This window comes from Anoplophora glabripennis, unplaced genomic scaffold (assembly GCF_000390285.2).
Source record: "Anoplophora glabripennis isolate ALB-LARVAE unplaced genomic scaffold, Agla_2.0 scaffold56, whole genome shotgun sequence".
Classification (NCBI taxonomy): Eukaryota; Metazoa; Arthropoda; class Insecta; order Coleoptera; family Cerambycidae; genus Anoplophora; species Anoplophora glabripennis.
In genome coordinates this window covers 1,070,791-1,092,417 of record NW_019416232.1, presented here as the reverse complement: position 1 = coordinate 1,092,417, position 21,627 = coordinate 1,070,791, and the positions used below count along the sequence as shown (strand labels likewise).

At 30.2% G+C, this 21,627-nt stretch overlaps 1 protein-coding gene across 1 annotated transcript in view; it reads right to left on the bottom strand.

The window, feature by feature from the left end:
* The window catches only part of LOC108903663, a 68,183-nt gene extending 49,368 nt beyond the window's left edge, over positions 1-18,815 (bottom strand). The window contains exon 1 of the mRNA XM_018705914.2: positions 18,746-18,815. The gene's annotated coding sequence lies outside the window, so the exon portion shown is untranslated. The remainder of the gene's footprint in view (positions 1-18,745) is intronic.
* Between the last annotated feature and the right edge of the window lie 2,812 nt (positions 18,816-21,627).

Genomic DNA, 21,627 nt, shown 5'->3' with positions numbered 1-21,627 from the left:
TCTGGATATTTGGTAACAAGAAAATCCTCATGAAATTCGGACAAGATCTTTTCAACACAAATTTTCTGTGAAAGTATGGCTCGGAATAATTCTCAATATAGTTTGTGGACCTTTCTTCTTGCCATCCCATCTAAATTCCCAGTCATTTCTAAACTTTGTAGAAAACCATCTACGAGTATGTGAATTATTAGAGAATGTTCCATTAAATATAGGACAAAATAACTGGATACAAATGGATGGTGCTCCTGCGCATTATACCGACCTATCCGAAAAGTTTACTCTGCTCCAATAGATACTAGACCACAACTACTGCAGAGGATAGAAGACGGGTGTAATGAATTAAAAGAAAGCTACCATATGATATTAGCCTCAATTAGTTTCATTAATAGAAGATGTCGGAAATGTATCGATGTGGGTGGTTCGCATTTTAAACAATTGCTGTAAATACGTAACGTTAATTTTGTTTCTTGTTTAGTTGTTGTTGCTGGTAAATGTATTTTTATTATTATTTTGATTTAAATTGTTCTTATTTGTAAAGATAAAGTCTTCAGGGAAAACTAAAGAGGAACACTACCTTACAGGTGATATGGAAAGAATTTTGTTGATGTGCTTACAAATTGCACTTACTTTTAAGCATGAACATAAAAATTTTTGTAATATTATGTTTTCAAGTGTCTGCCACAAGGGGATTGTATTGGTATGAATAACTTGAAAATGGTTAACCTTAGGGAAAACATTCAAGTCACCTTTTTTACGTATTTGGTGCATTAGAATATAAATCCGTTACAATAACTTGTAAAAAATACAGTGGGGTAGGTTTTTTTTTTATAAAAAGTGGGTGACCCCTGTCCAGTTATACACCACTGGTTAAACTTTTAGAACACATATTTTAGGGAATAACATAAAACATAAAACACACCACAGAAATGAGACAACCCCCAAATCCAAAAGCCAAAGGCTTGTGCGGAAGGGGGCTACACTTGAAAAAACGCAGACAAACACCCATTATCCATCGACATTGCTAGTGCCGACACCGGGGATCGAACCCGGACGAGAGTAGGAAGCCTAGCCGAGAAATGCTTGCCACCGCACTCTCGACCGACTGCGCTACCGTGGCGACACGTGCAAGGCTAATATCATCTATTATGTGTACCATATTTGATCGAGATCGGTTAATGCATTCCTGAGATATAAAAAACAAATCAATTTTTTTTAACAACTTCAACACGCTGTATCTCTAAAACGAGGCCGTTCCAGACCTATGTTTATAAGGCAAACTCCTATTATTTTAAAGAGATCTATCTGTCTTCGAAGTTTCCTGCATAAAATTCGGACCACCCTGTATATGTCAGTATACTGACATCTCACCTACGGTACACTGATGGGGACCAATAATTTGGAAACCAGTCTGGGAAATATGTCTGGTGGTTACCTTAGCTGTTTATTTCACTGCTGGACGCTGCATACAGGCAGAGTAGTTTTTTCCTGCAATATTCTTAGATAAAAACTATTAGGTTGGGTGGTACATTAACTAATAAACGAACCTTTTTGTATAAACTTTTTAACTTAAAATAGAGAATAAGGAACACCTTATATTTAAAGACAATGATAGTGATCATCAATTTTAAAATTCTTAATCACGTTTTAATCTTAGAGCATTTGATTGAACACTATTAAATATGGGTCAAATGACATACGTTCGTATGAGGTAGTTTTAGGGGGTGACTGTCATTCATTCATAGCCTACTTTTGCATTTTTACCCCAGTGTTTGAAATGTTTGAAGAATATTGAACTCTAAACTAATAAAAAATGTACTCTCTTTTAATTTTGATAAATAGTTGATAGAGTGTATTTGTAGGACTGTCATATATTTTTCAACATCGATCGCATATGTATTAAAATGCCATGTTTCGAAAAATTGCATAAAAAAATACTTTAGTCTGTTATCGCTTAAAAATTTACAACGTGCAAAAGACAAGTATTATTTTTTTTAAATTTTCTTGAAATCTTTACTTAACTCAAGAAAAGCAAATATAATTTTTCTTTTAGCAATAGCTCAACTTGTTCCCTTATAAACCTGAATTTCTCGAAAATTGTTCGACTTATCTTTATTACCACATCATAAATTATCAAAAGAAGGTATTCACCGAAAGAAGAAGAAAGCTATATGTTAAAAAGAAAGTTGGTACTGTTTTGATCGCGAAAATGAAATCGCTAACAGTCCATACGTAATAAGCTTACAATATGCTCAGCAGAAATGTTGATTTCGTAACATATAGTAGAACATTAAGATGTATTTGTTGTGTAAAAATTATGTGTGCATATTATTTACTATGTCCAGTAATTTGCGGTTGGTTTGAATTTAAAATACGAAAATTTGCAGTGTTTGGTCCAATTTAATTAGCTTTTTTTTATCTTTTCTCTCTTAAAGTCTACGAGTATGATCGAAAGTAAATTGTTAGTAAATTTTTATTCCCTATACCAATCCCTAGACTCAAAGCTTAGTACATAATTTTAATTGGCAAGTACCTCAATAATAATTAAGTTTGAAAATTATCCACTTACTGCGCTAAATTATCTAATTTTGTCGGAAACGAAAATGGTACGGAGAGATTTTCATGATTTATGTCAATAATTATAATTAGTCGGCTATTTTATATCGTTTATACATAAATTAGTTTAACGGGTTTCAAGATTCATGGTTTCATTTTACATGTGCTACTAGTTTTAGGAATGGAAAAATGTATGCTCTAATTTCAAAACGATGTATTAGTCAATTTTTCGAAGTGACTTAGTTTTCACTCTGAAAATATTATTTGCCGCAATATCAAGTCTATATGTACTGATTGAAATCCTCTCAAAAGTTAAGAAATATGCAAATCAGCTAAAATACGAGAACATTCGAAATATCTTCCTTTCCAAATTATTAACTATAAAAACTTTCACCAATGATTCAGTAAGTGACTCTATACTTTTATTTCTCGCAATAAAATTAAAATCTCTTGCAACAATTACGTCTTCACCGCTTATTTAAGCATTAACAAAATATAAGGTGAAAGATTTTAAGTGAAGTGGAGAAGTGCGAACAACTAATGATATATATTATTAAACTTTCACAGTAAATTTCGATTCATTTAAGAGATAAGATTTACAATCCTTCGTTATTTCACTGCGTGCGTTATTAATTATATTTATTCGATTAGATTTCTATCTGTTTATCGAATATGAAAATTGTAAGTATACGAGCAGGTGTATTAACATTGTTATTAATAAATGCATGATGCACGTGTTAAGATTTCGGAAAGTAACAGTTAAAAATAGTGGGAAGACGGAGGAAGATTTGAACCATTCGTGGCTGTTCGCATTTTCGAAATAAGAAGAGGCTTAACTTTTTTATTTTTTATCAATTTTTGAAATCTGTAAAACGATTATTAAAACAAATTTTTGAAAAGTAAAACTGGATTTTATTTTTTTGTTTTGACGTTGCAGTTTCCAGAAACCATTTTCGTTTCGCCTTCAACTTTCTGTTTTCTTATAGACATGACGTTGAATTGTTCACTGAACGAAAGGCTCATTTATAAGATTTTTTCTAAAACGTTAAAAAAATTTCGAAAAATGTAAGATAAAAGTAAACTTGTGAAGTGTATGATCCAATATTGAAACAAAAATCTGAATCCTCAATGAAATTCTTTACAAAATGTTGTAAATGTTTTCATATATTTCAAAAACTACTAAAGAGAAAAATGTTTTATTCTGAAATTGTTCCTATTTAAACGTTTTTCAGTCTCATCAACAGTCATCCCTACGAAAAATAAATTATTATCTTCAGAAAATATTTTAAACTTAAAATTGCTAATCCTACACAATAAATCCTACTTTAAACAAATGATACACGTATTTGTATTTGATTTTACTTTTTCATTTAAATTTCAAGTACTTTCTAGTAAGTAATGTTAATATTATACCAGTCTATATCAATAGGTATCTATTAATTGGGCATTAATAACTTACTCTATGGGAGATTTCAATATTAGATTACGCAGCCAACCTACCCGTATGACCCGTATGACGAGTATCTATATACAGGGTGTATCTAAATAACATTGAAAAAATGTAAGGAGCGATTCTCTGATGAATATTAATAGGGGTCTTTGGTATAAAACTTTTTGGAAAAATGCTTCCCTGAAAAGTTACGGCCCTCCAAAAATTAAAAAAAAATTGTTTTTCTTCGATGTATATTAAGCTGAAGAAACCAAACTCGGCGAACATTATTTGTCAAAGAAACTACACTTCTTTTAATTTTTTCAACCCTGAAGTATTTTTGTAAGGGGTTGGAATAATCAACCCCTGACATTTTTTTCTTTTCATTTTTTTATATAAAATTTTTTCTTTTTAAAAATGTAGGTATCTAAAAATCCCCATTCGTTTACTAACTTTTTGATTTCTTCAAGTTTTTTCGAAAAGTTAAAAAAATAAATATATTGCAATGCATTTTAAAAAGATGTGCTGTTTAACGCGAGTGTATTTTGTCGAAAGATCTAGTGGATTGTTATTTCAGCCCCTTACAAAATTACTTCAGAGTTGAAAAAATGTCAAAAAGTGTAGTTTTTTTGACAGATAATGTTCACCAAGATTGGTTTCTGTAGCTTGATATACATAGACGATAAAAAGAAAAACATTTTTTTTAATATTTGAAGGGGCGTGACATTTCATGGAGAGTTTTTTCAAAAAATTTTATACCAAAGATCCCTATTAATTTTCATCAGAGAATCGCCCCTTACATTTTTTCGGTGTTATTTGGATATAGAACCTTCACAAATGATTATAAGCCACGATTTCAGTTCTGTTTGGAATAGTTTTATTTTCTTTGCGTTGGCAATTAAATTTCCGTAAAATTTAAAATTATTAAAACAATAAAATCAAGATTACATTAAAACACAACATTCTGTTTTATCGGCCATGATTGGTGTAATTTTTCACGGGATTCTATTCAACCAATCAGCGATCGCGTTATCTTAAGTGTAGACATAACGGTTTGTTATTGTTCATTGTAAACGAATCATTAATATTGGTGATGCCAGGATTTGGGGATTTCCTTACCAGTACCAGCTCTGCAATGTTGGTTGCCTAAGCTCGGCGTCACGTGGCTTGTAAATTTTTATGAAGACTACGTATAATATATTGATGAGTACTCTGAAAGTTGATATTTATCTATTGTCCTTGAAATTGATTTTGTTTACGGTGGTCTTAAGGACACAACCCCTGCTGGTATTTAAGGTAGGTACACTGTAAAAAAATCGATTGAGTGACAGCAAAAAGGTCCTGAGTGAAATTATTGAGTAGGTACCTACCTACATTTTCAATATTGGGCATTTTGATAATTTTACACAGTTTTGATAACATTTGAAGTAAAACTGTTTCACTCATAACTCATACCTACTAATAGAATGAATATTTCGCTCAATCGGGTGTGAACAGAAATTGAGACATTATTGAATGAAATTGAGTGAAAATAAGTCCAATTTTTCTTACAGTATACCGTGATTTTTCGTGTTGTTATGACCTGTGTACCTGGTCGCTGCCACTTATGGACCTATTTATGTAACTTAATTGTAACTGTAACTGTCTTTGATAAATCTACCAAAGCTGAACACCTTTATGATTGAAACTACAAAAATGCTTTGAACATCAATTTTAATAATATTTTTTTCTTGTAACTGACAGAACAAATTAATCTTCTAATAATAAAAATAAAGATTATCATAGTCTTTTAAATACTTTTAATCATATCTATGACAGATGACAATAATGACTCAAGCTATAACCATTATCATTTGTATTAATACTGTTTGTTCAATACAAGACATATGTATTCACTTCTGAACTAAACTGAACCCATTACAATTATGTTCTTCATTTGAAGTTACTCTTTATAATGTTCAATCAATAATGTTAGTCTTTATATTTATTTTTATTAATATCTTGGACAGCTGTATTTTTTATGTTTCTTTAGTAACTAATTTTCTCCTTCTCTTTAATATAACGCTGTATGTTTCTTTATCGTTAAAATTCGCTTACTGGCTTACATATTTTCTTCCATTTTTTTTCTGAGGAATTCTTTGTGAAAACCGAAATTTTTTACCCATGCATGATGAATGACAACAAATATTTTCATCATCATTTTGATAGGTAGGTACAAATGCGGTGAAGGTATTATAATTTTTTCAATTATTCGTATGAAATTTTTTTAATTACTAAGAAGCTTTCGCTCCTGTGTTCTGTTACTTAGGCTAGTAGAATAATTTTTAATTGGAAGATTAAGAGACGATTTTTTCGACTGCACTTTCAACTTAAATTTCTTTGAGTGCACAAAATAAACAATTATTTTTTTCCACAGATAATAAGTAAAAAGAGAAATAAAGCTGTGGATATAATAATGTGGATATTAAGGAAACTAAAAAACCATTTATTTTTTGGTATAAATGTGTGAAATTAAAAAAGTCCATGTTTTTTAATGAAAATAACTTGATGATTTCTTGATTTCTAAACATAAGTTAGGTATTCAGGTTACAGGTTACACTGGGTGGTTCTCTATATGAATATAATTAACATATCTTTACACGTTTTTAATTTTTCATACTTCATGAAATTTTTACAATAACAGCGAGGTCAACACCTCTACATTTGAATCGTTTAGAAGGTTTATTAGTTTGGTGCACTAGAAACATCAATGCCAGGTCAAAGCACTAACGTTCAGCTTTGGTTCACGTCAATATTACTCGACATTCTGAATTACTGGAATAACATAAACTGTTTTCAATCGAAACGAATTTAAGATTGGTTTGTAGTTCCATAAATACTCGAGATTTTGAAAAGTTTGTAGTTTATGTTTTGGGTTCTTGCAATTAAGGTTTTCGGGTTCATGGTTTATAGTCCCCCTGAAGTCACTAAAAAATTATAACCAAAAGTTCCCAATGGATCCCGTACTTTTCTGAGTATTATTACAAATGTTCTACCTTATGTACTTAGGTGTGTTTAATATTAGTTAATTGTGTAGTACCGGTGAGTTTTTAACTATTTCTATACGATTAAGGACCTTATCTTGCCATATAAAATAGAAGCCATGAAAATCAATTTTCTTTCTTCTTTTTTATTTTTTTAGTAAGGCAGCAAATTAAATTTAAATAAAAAGATTCAAAGGCAGTGACAGTGAAGTAGTTATTTAGAATTTATCAAACTATATCTTCTCTACTTCTTTTATTTCCTTAAAATTCTAAGGAATTTCTTAGACACAAAACTTATAACTATTTATTTTGGCATAAATCATGTGGAAAATACCGTAGTTCTTAATAAAATCTCGTCATGGTACTTGAACCATCACCTTCTAAATTATGGAAAAATTAGTTTCGGTCTATTTATTCTAAGTGCAATGTCGAATGCAGTCGCGAATATCACTTTTTATAATTTCAGATGAAGTTAATGAAATTGATTTCTTTTTGAGGGAAAATAATTCTAGAGAAGTTTGTCAATTTTTTAAGTAATAAGAGAACTGTCATACTTTCTAGATAGTTCTTACTTACTATTAGCTAGGTACATAAAATGTTAGTGGTCACGTAGATATCGTACGTATTAAACTAGAAACCGGTGGTGTAGAAATACAAATCAGTGACACTCACATTTTAAGTCTCGAAAATTTTGTCACGTTTTGGTTCCATCAACATAGCAGCATGTAATTAAGTAAAATGTCCAGTTTTGCACTTATTAATAAGCACAATATAAGTTTAAACATTAATGTTTTTACATTTAATTATTAAACATTTCTGAGAAGGGCATGCTTTCCTTTTTTGAGAAAAAACTATAAATAAAGCATGCAAACTCATCAAAAGGCCATTAAGCTTACGGGCAATAAAATAAAGTTGTTTTTTTGCAGAGCAACTGCTTTTAATAAAAATGCAGGTCATAATAAGGCAGGTATAAATAATGAATATTTTGGTATTCTTTGTAAAACATTAGTGTTCTAAGAAATACATCTAAATTTTTTGGTAGTTGGTAGTGGCTCAACAGTATATTTTTGAAATATAAAAATAAAGTTTGAATTCGGTTATTCGGTTTTAAATTAATTAAAGTGAACTTATTGATTTTTTAAAATAAGTCTAATTTCTTTTCACTTGGGGAATTCCTAAAAGATTAAACAAATTTAGTCTGTCAAAGAAGTTCAATTTCTGAGGGTCATCACAAGAAAATGATAAATTCGACTGTAACTTCATTATATTTAACAATGTCCTACAAATAAATTTTGATTTTTTATTAATATTGATAAAAGTTCTTTTCAATGTTGCAGATATATAAAGCTTCATAGTCTTATCTTTAATATTAAGGAAAAGTAAAAAAATGTGCTTTTATTCTTTTTTATAAGGTATTAAGCTAATTCGAATAAATTAAAAAAAAAATAATATTCTTCGATATCAGAAATCTACGCAAAAGATTTTCAGTTATTAAAGTTATTTTTATACTTAGTTACATTCGAATTTAACATTTTAGCTTGATGACTCTGTATAAGTCTATTGACAACTGCAATGTCTGTGTTGATTTTATATCAATAAGGACAGTTTTATAAATACTGCTTCCAAACTTAACCTAAACATTTCTGTTTGTACAGTGACCAGGTCATGTTATTCAGGGTGGCCAAATGAAAACGAAACAGAGTCATTTTCAGGAACTGCCTCAAGATTGTAGAAAAACGCTCAGACCCGTCGATTTTAGATTAAAGGGGATATTCTTTGCTGGCATTTTTGACACCGCCACTTTCACCCCCCAAAGCAAGGGTAAGCATCACCCCAAAATATTTAAACGGCATTGGGGGTTGAGTAATATTTCATTTGAAAGCTCTTAAAATTCTCTTAACAACAGACTTTAAATTTTATAATTCCGCGTAATACTTTGAAAAAAATTTCCATTTTAAAATTTAAATTATGTTTAGTTGCTTACTTACTACTTAGTTGATTAAATGTTCAAACTGATGACCGCCCGTTTCCATACAAGAATAAAGATTTTGTTCGAAACGTTCGCGCACATTCCGAAGCATTTCCGGAGTGATTCGACGGCATTCGTCGACGATTCTTTGACGCAAATCTTCCAGCGACGCTGGCTGTGTTTTATAGATTTTACTTTTTAGGTATCCCCACAAAAAGAAATCAAGGGGCGATAAATCCGGTGATCGTGGAGGCCACTCAATGCTGCCTCTTCTCCCAATCCAATTCCGTAGAAAACGTTGGTCCAAATACTGACGGACAATTAACGCATAATGCGGAGGAGCACCGTCCTGTTGAAAAATCAAATGATCTTCATCATACTCTGGAACATTTTCAATAATATCAGTCAAGGCAGGGTCAATAGCGTCTTCCAGTAATTGCAAATACATTTGGCCAGTCAAATTACCAGGTAGAAAAAAAGGACCCACCAGCCGGTCACCGAAAATTCCAGCCCATACATTTAATTTTTCCGGTTGCTGTGTATGCACCTCGTGAAAAACTCTTGGGTTTGAATCGGACCAATAGCGGCAATTGTGACGATTTACCGTCCCGTTCAAGAAAAAACTGCATTCATCAGAAAAACAGATGTTAAAAAGGAACTGTGGATCGTTCCCTGCTCGCTCACTCATTATTTCGCAAAATTGCAAACGGCGGTCATAATCATCCTCATGAAGTTCCTGGACTAAATGTATTTTGTATGGATGGAATTTATTCTTCTTCAAAATGGTTTGTATGCTAGTTCGATTGATCCCAGACACAGATGCCAGCTGCCTCGTACTTAATGTAGGATCAAGATGAACTTGTCCCAAAACTGCAACTTCACTAGCTTCATTAACTATAGGTTTTTCAATTTCTCGTTTTTTATTGGCTACGTTCCCTGTCTCTTGAAATTTTTTTACTAACTCTAGAACATACTTCCTCCTGACATGTCGATCTTGATGTTGTTCATTAAATAGCTGAGCTGTTCTATTCGCACATTTATTGTTCATAAAGTAAAGCGAAATGATATCTACCCTTTCCGCAATGGAATAAACCATAGTGTTTAATTTTCAAAAACACAATTAAATAAACTACCAACCAACGCTTCCAAATAATACTAGAAAATAATTTGGAATCCACTAATTTTACGTTCATTGTGTGTGTATAGCATTCATTTCTGTTTTTTACAATTGTGTTTTTTTTACGAAAGTGATAACAAATCGCCAAAAACCAATGTAACGCAAGAAATACTAAATTTATACCATTGGCGTACTTAACTCGAATGACTGACATTTTTACCGTTACTAATTGTTTGTACATAAGTTTCAACTTTAAAATCAAAGTTCTTAATAAGTATTGGGCGGAATTTAAAATCTGTTGTAAAGAGAATTGTAAGAGCTTTCAAAAGAAATATTACTCAACCCCCAATGCCATTTAAATATTTTGGGGTGATGCTTACCCTTGCTTGGGGGGTGAAAGTGGCGGAGTCAAAAATACCAACGAAGAATGTCCCCCTTTAATTTAAAATCGACGGGTCTGAGCGTTTTTCTACATTCTTGACGCAGTTCCTTAAAATGGCTCTGCTTCGTTTTCATTTGGCCAACCTGTATGTACGTGACTTTTTTCCTTTACGGATCAGATAAATAATACCTTTGGTTGCTGATATGTGCAGAAAAATAATCAGTGGTTACTTTGCCATCTTACTTCATACATACAGATATTCGTAATTTCATTTGTAACATAGCTATATCTTCGGCAGTAGAAAAAAAAATGGGTACCTAATTGGTGTTAAATTTGCGAGAAAATGCTACTTTACACACTTATTGCATGAGGTATTTTATTAAAATAAGACTTTATCATGTACAGAAGGATTTAAAATTAATTTAGTCAAACTACAGTGAATTAATTGAAGCAACTTAATGTATACCCATTGTCGTTACAGACTGGGAAGTGGAGTAAGATATATTTTAACATACGTTTGCATCTAAAACATTTCTAGAATCCATAAACCAAAGTGTAGTAATTGTGCCAAACGTTATGGGCTCTGATTATAAAACCACCGTAGCTAATGTCAATATCAAGTATTTTATTTGTATTGACTAAAGTTTGTCACCGGTGTGTGGTAATAACAAGTAGAATTATTTGTGAAACTGATGACAAATCACTCGAGTAAAATACTAATTTGTCTTGTCTACATTTCTACAGCCTCTGAACACCGCAATGTATTGTTAGATACTATTTTAATTTGCCCCTGAAATGCAGCTTTTTTATTTTCTTAAATTGAAGTTCATTTCCTAAAGTGACTGTTTCCATATCGCTTGACAACACTTACTTTGTTAAATCAATGTCATTTCTTACGCAAGAGTCATTCGATACTTACGTTTTATTGATTTTAATTACTTATTTTTTATTTACATTGTCATGTTCCTCTTAAAAACAATTGTAAAGCTCTATAATTTTTTATAGATTTTATAAAAATTTTATAATAAATGTTGCTCTTGGAAGAATCTATGTTTTATCTTATGTCATTATCCATATACTATATTTAATGTAATGTATGTAATTGTAATAGAAAAAAGATTTGAGTTTTTTCTGTTTTTTTGTATTGTATAATATTTTATTTGCTGATTTGAAAATAATAGGAAACCACTTTCTTTACAAGAGTTGTTGCTAAACTGAAAAATTCACGCAAAAAGATATACCGGATGTCCAAAATTCCGTTGATATATTTGAAATAATGATTCTACACATAAAAATGAAAATGGGTTTCTGTTTTGCCTATATTTCTAGAATTGTTTTAGATATGGACATGCGCTTTGGTATTCGATTAATTCTGATTGAAAATTCAATTTAAAGACTGATTGGAAACAAAAAAAAATATATATTCATTATAATAAAATACCCACAATTCCTTTGTTTTTTATGTTGTGTTACTTATAAAGTATTTGCTTATTTTTTAATAAAAAATAATCATTTTTTGTCATATTCAAATTTTACAAAATGATATTACCCCACTCTCCCCCATATGTAATATAACTTTATCTATAGCCATTGTTTTAAATTTTATTTATACAATGCCCATAGAATTATTACGTTCTCATCAAAAATGTTTAATGAAATCGTAAAAAGTATTCTATTAACCTAAGGGACAATACGGAACTAATTAGATAGGTAAGTTCATATTTATTTTACTGTAGATTTATTGCAAAGTACTAATTAAATTAAATGGTGTGCAAACACTTTTACATTTTCGAATATTCATCAATTTGTAGTAAAAAGAGAAATTTTGTAATAAGAATTTACGTAATAAACTAATGGGTTACTCATATCGGTACAAAAATAACACGTATATGTTATTTTACGCAAAATTGGATAAAAGTTTTGTAACTTGGCACTTTTATACTTACATTACCGAATTTCTGAGAATATTGTATTTTTGGAATATTTAAATTAATGTGTTCTAGATTGTTTTTGGTAAAGGATCTAAATAGATGTTTTAATGATTTTATTAAGGACCTAACTGTAAATACATTATTTCTTTTATCAATGTTCAGTTTATTAGTAGGAGAATTTTTGTATTCTTTTTAAATATAATTATTATAATCATCAGTTAAATATAAAGTGGATGATGCCTTTTACTGAAAATTATTGTCATATCCATTGCAAAATATTTAAAAGTAATTTTATTTTCTGTAGGAAATTATTTTTTATTCAGATGTATTTTCCTATTCTATTGTTTTAGAAGCTGCGTGGAAAATGTATTCTTTTATATTTTATGTAATTTTACTTATGTTACGTATTAGAACGTCCTCGCTCTTTTGTTCAGTTTTTAGCTCACTGAAGGGTATAATAGCAGAAATTGTATCAAATAGTTTTATCTGCTTATGTCCACTTCTTAACGTATGTAAAGCAATAAATAATACAAATTGTATAAGTATTTATATAAATCAAAATAAATATCTAACGCGTATTTATAAACAAAATAGTGTATTGATTTTAAAGGCATTTTAGTCCTGAAATATGTATATCCTCACGTTTTTTTATCATGTTCATATTTAGTTATCTATTGATGTAAATTTTATATAAATTAAACACTAACCAAGATATATTAATTTAATATTATTTCAGGAACCAATTTGTATTTATTGGATTTTTGTAAACGTTTTTCGAATGATAAATTTGTGTACTATACTGTAAAAAAAGAATTTCACTCAATTTCATTCAATTTTACTCAATAATGTATCAATTTCTGTCCGATTTAGTGAAATATTCACACTATTAGTATGAGTACAACTAAAATTTTATGAATGAAATTATTATAACAGAAGTTGGTGAATTTTACTCACATCCTAGTTTCTGCTAACTATCAACTAACTTTTGACTCTATTCTGAGAAATTAAAACCAATTAAGAGTTGACTTATTTCTAAATTTAACTATTATTGATTAATTTTTTACTCAGACATAGGTTTAGATGCTATTGTCAATAATGCATATTATCCCTACCTTTAAATATATAAAATATGATCTACCTGTATATATTTTCTCAAACATTCTACAGTTATCTCTCTTAAAAAGTTAATTACTTCAGTTTCTTAAGTTTACTGCATATTTTGTCCAAATAAGTGTTTACTTTTCTGTATTGATTATAATTGAATATATCTCTGCCTATAACACTTGTTTTTCACGTTTTCTTTTAGTTTTTTATAGATGGGTATACATAGACTACATCTATAGATTTTAATTTTTGTCAGAATGTTCACATTAATTAATACATTTTAATATCATAATTATTAGTTGATAATTGTACCAGTGTTCTTTATAAACTCGCATTGAATTATAATCCTTTAAATAGTATAAGTTTTCTCCACAAAGTTGCGATTATAAATTTAAAACGTGCGAATAGCACTGTAACGGTTCTAAACAATGGAACCGATATAACTTCTATGTAATCGAGTTAAAGTCATGAGAAATAATTAGTTTTCTAACCCATAATTAAACACATTAACAAGAGCATAGCATTAAAATTGTGCATGAGTTTTTACCAAATGTAAACACATTTTTCAACACAAAGAGAACGTCTCTTTTAACAGAAACTTCAATTTCAAACAAAGAAGTACTGAAGGAATTTTATCTTTTTTATAGATTTTATAGAAATGTATAGATAATATGTGCTGGGTCATACGTAATCTACTGCCTATTTTCCTTAACTTTCTGTTGAAAATAAATTAGTAAATTTCAAAGTTTCAGGAAAATTTCTTGAATTTTCAAGGAAATGTGTGTGTATATTAAGAAAAACAATTGACTCTTACACATGCTAATAAGAGTATACACTTGATTGTTTTTTGTGTTTCTTCTTCTTTCTGATTACAATGTTGTATACATGTCATTATATTCACTTTGATAGTTTGCACAGTATTTTAGTTTATTTATTGATCCTGCGCATAGTCAAGATTGCTATGGAATTGAATTGCGAGGCAAGCTTCTACTGATAAATTTACACAAAAATGTTTTTTAATTTTCTAGTAAGAAAACATATCTTGGTATAAAAAGCATTTTATACTTAATACTTTAATCCTGTTATAGATAAGAAAAAGTTTTTCTTGTAAACCCCTTTTACCCACCTCATTGATAATAATTTTCAATGATATACATTATTAGATTTTTCTTTGTTTACTTTATCTTTCTTTGAAAATTCCCGATATAAAAAACTACATGGAGGTCAAACCAGGTCCTCTTGTGGATCATAAAATCATTCTTTCAAAAATGTTCTTTGTTACTGTTAAAATGCTTTTTATCATACTATAGTACAGTATAGTATATATCTGTATAATAAATTTCATAGTAGAAAGGTATAAATATGCGCTGGTTCCATGGCAAACAAAAACTGCAAATTGGCCCAAGAGTAAAGTACCGTTATTTTCAACCCTAAGGGAAAATGTTTTAAAGAAAAGTTATTTCCCTCTAAAAGGTTGTCCCGAATATAATATTTCAGTTCATTATGTTGAAAAAGCGATTCCTTACATTTTTGCAACATTCCCTCGTACCATAATTCGAGCGAAAAAAATTATATATAAAATTTTTCCCATCTGGTGCAATCTTTTTGAATATCACTGTATAACAGGATTCCATTTAATAAAACAAAAGTTTGATTTATATTTTTGAAATGTTGGTTTGACATATTTCCTCAAAATCGCAAAAAAATTTCCTTGAACTTTGATCCTAAACATTTTTTCGTACACAGAAAGGTGAAAAAGATAAAGGAATAGAATATTACCTATGCGACTAATCCTATGCTAATGTAAAGTTGTGATGTGGAATCTCGGAAATACTGATGGAAGGAAATCTGAGTAGGTCCTGTGTTGGAGTGGGAATGGTGGTTAGTGCATTTTACCAAGACACTATTTTGTCGGGAACAATATAATCAATTTAATTATTGCTACATAAAAATTATGATATTTCTTAATAGCCTTAATAGCTTCTTAATAGCTCTTGATAGCTTCTTAATAAATGGTATAATTACAAAATCCGAAACTGAGCAGACTGTAGAAAGTGCAAATTATACTTTTATTTACATTATACATTCCAAGAGTTAAAATATGATGTTATGATTCCAACTCTTTATTATTTTCTCTCATTTACATGAAGTATGTGCTCTAAAGAAACTGAACTGTACCTTGGCACTATCAGAAACTACTGAAGGTATAAACTTCAAACTTGTTTGATCAAAAACTGTTTCGCATTCAATCCTGGAAATTTACCATAACATCGTGTAACAACACCTTATATTATATAGGAGGTGGTAAGGCAAGTGTTTTTTTTTTAATAGTGATGTTTTGAGAAACAACTATTCTGCTTACTAGTCTCGTCCACATTTGAATTATACCCGTAATATCTAAGTTAAGATCATTCGTCAGTAGAGCTTTCAGACATAAACCCGTTTAGAATTTATTAATTCTCATCTTAGGATACCAGTGGTGAGATGAATCACAAATGATCCAGTTATTTGGATGTCATGTTTCCTGTATAGGTGAGATACAAAGTGTGTGATAACTTAATTGCCACTGCTACTTAATGTCTACTGCGTTTTACGTACTGGCAGAGAGCGACCTACTAATCTGTAAGTACAATTAAGGCAACGCTAGTGTCGCACTAAGCGTATGCGTATTAATGGTTTGCCCAGCACTGAATTACATCGGCAATATCTAGTAAAGGTTACAAATTATTCTGCAATAGAATCACCAGATAGATTAAATATAAAGGCATTTATATTAGTAGACATTGAATAACAGTGACAACTAGGATATAATACTTTTTGTAGGTTATGTCTCATATACTGTCTACTGCAGTTGAGTAAAATGTCCAAATAGACATTTAGGATACGGCCCCATGCTTTCATTTTAGTGCCGAAACAGCAATTACAACAACAGATAGTGATATTTTGTACATTTTATTTGTACATCTAGTCAATCTGTCCTATATGTTCATAAAACCATATGAACTTTAAACCTAAACATATATCAGGAAGATGCTATGCGAATACGTCCTTATTACAAAATATCAAATATGAGAACTAATTTGTATTTAAAAAAAAATCGACAAAATTGGAAAACAACTGATCATTAAGTTTCACACCCCAAAAGGTGTCCCGGAGAGGGGGAAAATTAATGACTTTCCAATAAAATTAAGGTAATATTAATGATGAGCAAAAACCGCTCCTACCAACTGTCCCAAATATCCCAACAAACCTGTTTGTGTCAGTGTTACTTAACGCGTACGATCTACAAAAAATATGTAATCATGCAGATGGGTTATGACGATTATGTAAAGATATAAAGTGTCTGCTAAAAGGGGAAATCTATTCTCTTCATTTTTTTCTATATGCATTAGCATATGGATATTTCTAAGGAAAACTTTCTCCACGACCCTGTTTCAGAGCTTTGCATACGTCTGTGTTAGCCAGCAACTAACATTCGGTTTAGATCTTTCGGCAAACACCTTTGTCATAAACGTTGGCTTTAAATTAAATTGGAAGGAGGTCAGTATATTTAATCCTTTTTTATGATTTTTTTGTTATGACGATAAAAGAATTGTAAAAAGTAACATGTACTTACAAAGGAAACCTTGAAATTTAGGCTAACCCTCAAAAATTATTTTTAATAAATTCAAGCTACTTTAGTTCCGAGTTTTTCCAGTTAATAATAGTCCGCAAAAGAGACAGACAGATACATTTTTACAATAATGAAAGGAATGTTTTTGTTTGTTTACCGTGTAGTGACAACTTCCTGGTGTTATATTTTGTAATACTTTTTCCAATAAATGTTTAAGTAAACGCTTGTCCATGGCTATAATTAATTTCCCACTCCTGTTTCATGTTAGTGGTACAGTGGACTTCGAACACAGAGTACTTTTACTGTCAATAAGATTATCGCGTTCTTGTAGGTAATATCCACACTAAACTAACTTTCAGTTTTCCCAAAGATATTGTTGATAACCGCCTATATCATCAACAAAAGGTCTCAAATTGAAATTTTCCACAACGTGTCTAATATTTTGTATTACATATATATCAAAGACTAGAACATAAATATGGGAAAAGCAAATGATTAATAGAAGTCATGGTACTTAACATATTCCAGAATGAGTTTAAAGTGACAATAGGCTGCAAGATCGCGAAATAGATTGTGTATTTATATATGAAGTCACTGATTGTATGGAAAAAGAAAACAACCGCAACAATAAGAATGCCGTGATTCAATTTTCATTGCGGTTTCAACATAATACAGCATAGAAAGTATAATTTATAGGTTAACTGTCCATTTGTTTATTTGTCCACGTTCACATGAATATAACTTATTACTAATGGTTTGCGAGCCATATATTTTCTCCAAATATGAATGAAAAATAATCACCAAAACTCAGCTTAATAATTTAGTAACAATTGTTTCACATGAATTATTATAAACGTAAGGATAGATATCTGATTACGGTTAGAATAAATTAAAACATAATTCGATTAACACGTGCTAATTATTCTGACCTTAGAAATCATAAACAATTATTTCTGTTGCAATATCGAAAAGTGTGAATAATAAATCAATTAAATGCCGGTTATAATCGACAGTTCACACCTGTGAATCGTTTATCTCAATTTGATGGACGGTGAACCGTCTTCATCGAACTTTTTGTTCACTTTTTGTTTCATTAAACAATTTCACACAAAATTGGGAACGAAAGAGACAAATTTTAATTTCTGATAAATTCTAATTTAAGTAGTTACTATAAAAGCTTTCAAATTGATATTTTTGCAACGGAAACTAATTGCTTACCATTTTTGAATGTGATTACCTTGTTACAAAAAACTGATATATGTTTATATACTATTTATAAGTATTAAAGGTCCAAATATGTTTCATCTAACATTAAATCAATAAAGAAATTCCGTATCTCTCATTTATTTCCATCACTTAACAGTGTATTTATTTTAAAACAGGTTAACTATGTCATAGAGTCACTTAAAATCCAAATTTCAATAATACGAATTCAAATTTTGAAGAATGAGTATCCCTTTAAAATGAATAAACTGCTTCGTGATACACATGCATACCCGCATCGAACTCGCGCCGTCATATTCCAAGGCTACCTACTAAAAGCTTCGAATTCCTGCCCAAATAAAGCTTACAACAAGCGCCGGTATAATCCAAAATAAGCGAAGAAGAAGAAGAGGACACTTACTGTGTAAAAAATAACTATGCACACAGCACGGATACAAGAAAAGAACTAAACCGACACTGATCTACCGGCTGTTTTCTAATCCTATACGAAACTTTCCTCCCGCCATTCTCTCTTAAAATCCACCACCCGGCGACTGGATCCGATAGTGAAATGAAATTATATACAGGGCGAACGAAGCGGTTATTTCTTTGGGTTGTTGATCGACTTCTGAGATGTGCGGGAAGGTAACCTCAATATGAGTTTGGTGTAACAGATGGAAAATAATTTCGAGCATGTATAATACTTTCTTATATGGTTTGTGTCTCTCTTTAGTTGTGATTTTTTAACTTTTGAAAAAATTGTTAAATTAAATCAATTCTGTCTTTAAAAAGATTAGTTAAGGGTTGGTTTTGTAAACAATTTAGCTAACCAAAAATATGAAAAAGCAGACAAATCATTTTAAAAATTAATTTGTTTTCGGCTTCAAAGTTTTATTTTAATTTTTTAGTTTTTAATATTATTTTTCTTTTCCAAAATTTTGACCGAATCCTCTTGAATTATTATGATCGGTTTCAAGATATAAACTGTCACATTTATTTAAACACAAACGTTAAGTTTTCATGTGTATACTTTTTCAAATAAGCAACCCTTGACTAAGTTTTTTTGCGCTGGGATTGCTATAATTAATATTTTCACAGGCAAGATAGACATGGAAAAAACCGTCAGCTTATGTCATAAGTAAATAACTGCAAACAACAGTCATTTTTTGCTCTTATGTTTAGAATGAAGAAAACAATAATGAGTAGGATAAGGAAGGAAATATATTTCTTCAGGATGTCCCGTTCATGTTTCAAAAAAACTTGTGTGCAAGTTCCTCATGTGAAAATAATAGGGGTAGTTCAAGTAACGTTTTTTTTTCTTAGACGCCCTGTTTTCCAGATACAGTGTGTTGAAATTGTTACTTTCCAAATGGTTTTCCTTAATTATTATCTTTAAATCGGCTAAAGATAAAAATGTCAAAATATGTACACGAGGAAACATCAACTGTGCGTTAAGAATAATGTGCAAACGGTTTCTTTCTGAAAAATAGTGTCGCCGATACAGGTAATTGGACGGGTACAATCGAAAAAAAAATATGTTAAAATTCAAAATTTATTACATTTCTAAACGGTTCCGTAAACTCTAAAGCATTCTACAAAAAAAAGGTATACTTGTCGAAATTCGGTAGTAGGTATGTGCCATTTTCGAGAAAAATCAAGTTGCATTTTTTTTTTCTTTTTACATTAACAAAATATTAAATTGAAAGAGGACTTTACCATTGAATAAGCTGAAGACATTTAACTACCAACAGTATTTGCATTTAAGATAATTTTAATTTCTTACGTATCACATGAAACAGTCAGTTAAATTGTAAAACATTTTATTAAGTAAAAAAAAAATATTTAAAGTTTCAAATTGTAAACTAACATTTAAAAAAGTAAATCAAAATAAACGGATTATGGTAATTAATTGTCTATTATAACTAATTTTAGATTTTGTAAACTACTACACTACCATTACTAAAATAAACAATTGTTGAATTGAATTGAATTGAATTGAATTGAATTGAGTTGAGTTGAATTGTTGATGGACATGAATGCTTAAAAAAAAGTGATAAAAAGAGACATACAGAACAAAACAGCTGCACAATTAAATAAATGAGCAAAACTCGAAATACTACAGTAGATGCTGAAATTGCCCTCCATTTGCTTCTATGCAACTTCTTTTTTCTCGAAAATGGTACATGCTACCGAATTTCGACAGGCATACCTTTTTTTTGTAGTATGCTTTAGAGTTTACGGAACCGTTTAGAAATGTTATAAATTTTGAATTTTAACATATTTTTTTATCGACTGTACCCCTCCAATTGCCTGTATCGACGGCACTGTTTTTCAGAAAGAAACCGTTTGCACATTATTCTTAATGCACAGTGGCTGTTTACTCGTGTACAAAATTTGACATTTTTATCTTTAGCCGATTTAAAGATAATTAAGGAAAACCATTTGGAAAGTAACAACTTCAACACACTGTATCTCGAAAACAGGGCGTCTAAAAAAACTTTACAGGAACTACCCCTATTATTTTTCCATGGGGAACATGCACACAAGTTTTTTTGGAACATGAACGGGACATCCTGTATATTCAGTGCCTGCAATGGTATACGTATACTGGATCTACAGTTCAAACTTCATTAATACGAAGTTCCTTTCCTATTAGTTTTTTTAATGGCACACATTTATTGGCACTTTGTAACGAGTAATTAATTCTATCGAGATTATTCCATAACGAATAATAAAATCTGTTAATAACGATGCAGCGTTTTGTTCGTTTCGGTAGAATTAAATTTTTTTAAAACAATGACGTCAATATTACATTAAAATACAACATTCTCTTTCATCGGCTTGTGATTGGTGTTATTTTTCAAGAGATTCTATTCAACCAATCAGCGATCACATTATCTCGAGCGTAGGCGTAACGGTTTGTTACTGTTCATTGTAAACTAATCATTAAGATAGATGACGTTAAGATTTAAGGATGTACACATTAGCAGATACTAGATACAGACACTAAATACAAATAGTAGATACAGATACTAGATACAGATACTAAATACAGATACTAGATACATATACTAGATACAGATAATAGATACAGATACTAGATACAGATACTAGATACAGATACTAGATACAGATACTAGATACAGATACTAGATACCGATATTAGATACAGATACTAGATACAGGTACTAGATACAAATACTAGATACAGGTACTAGATACAGATACTAGATACAGATACTAGATACATACATTAGGTACATTATATAAAATACTAATTCTTTATAAAAGTTGAAATTTGGA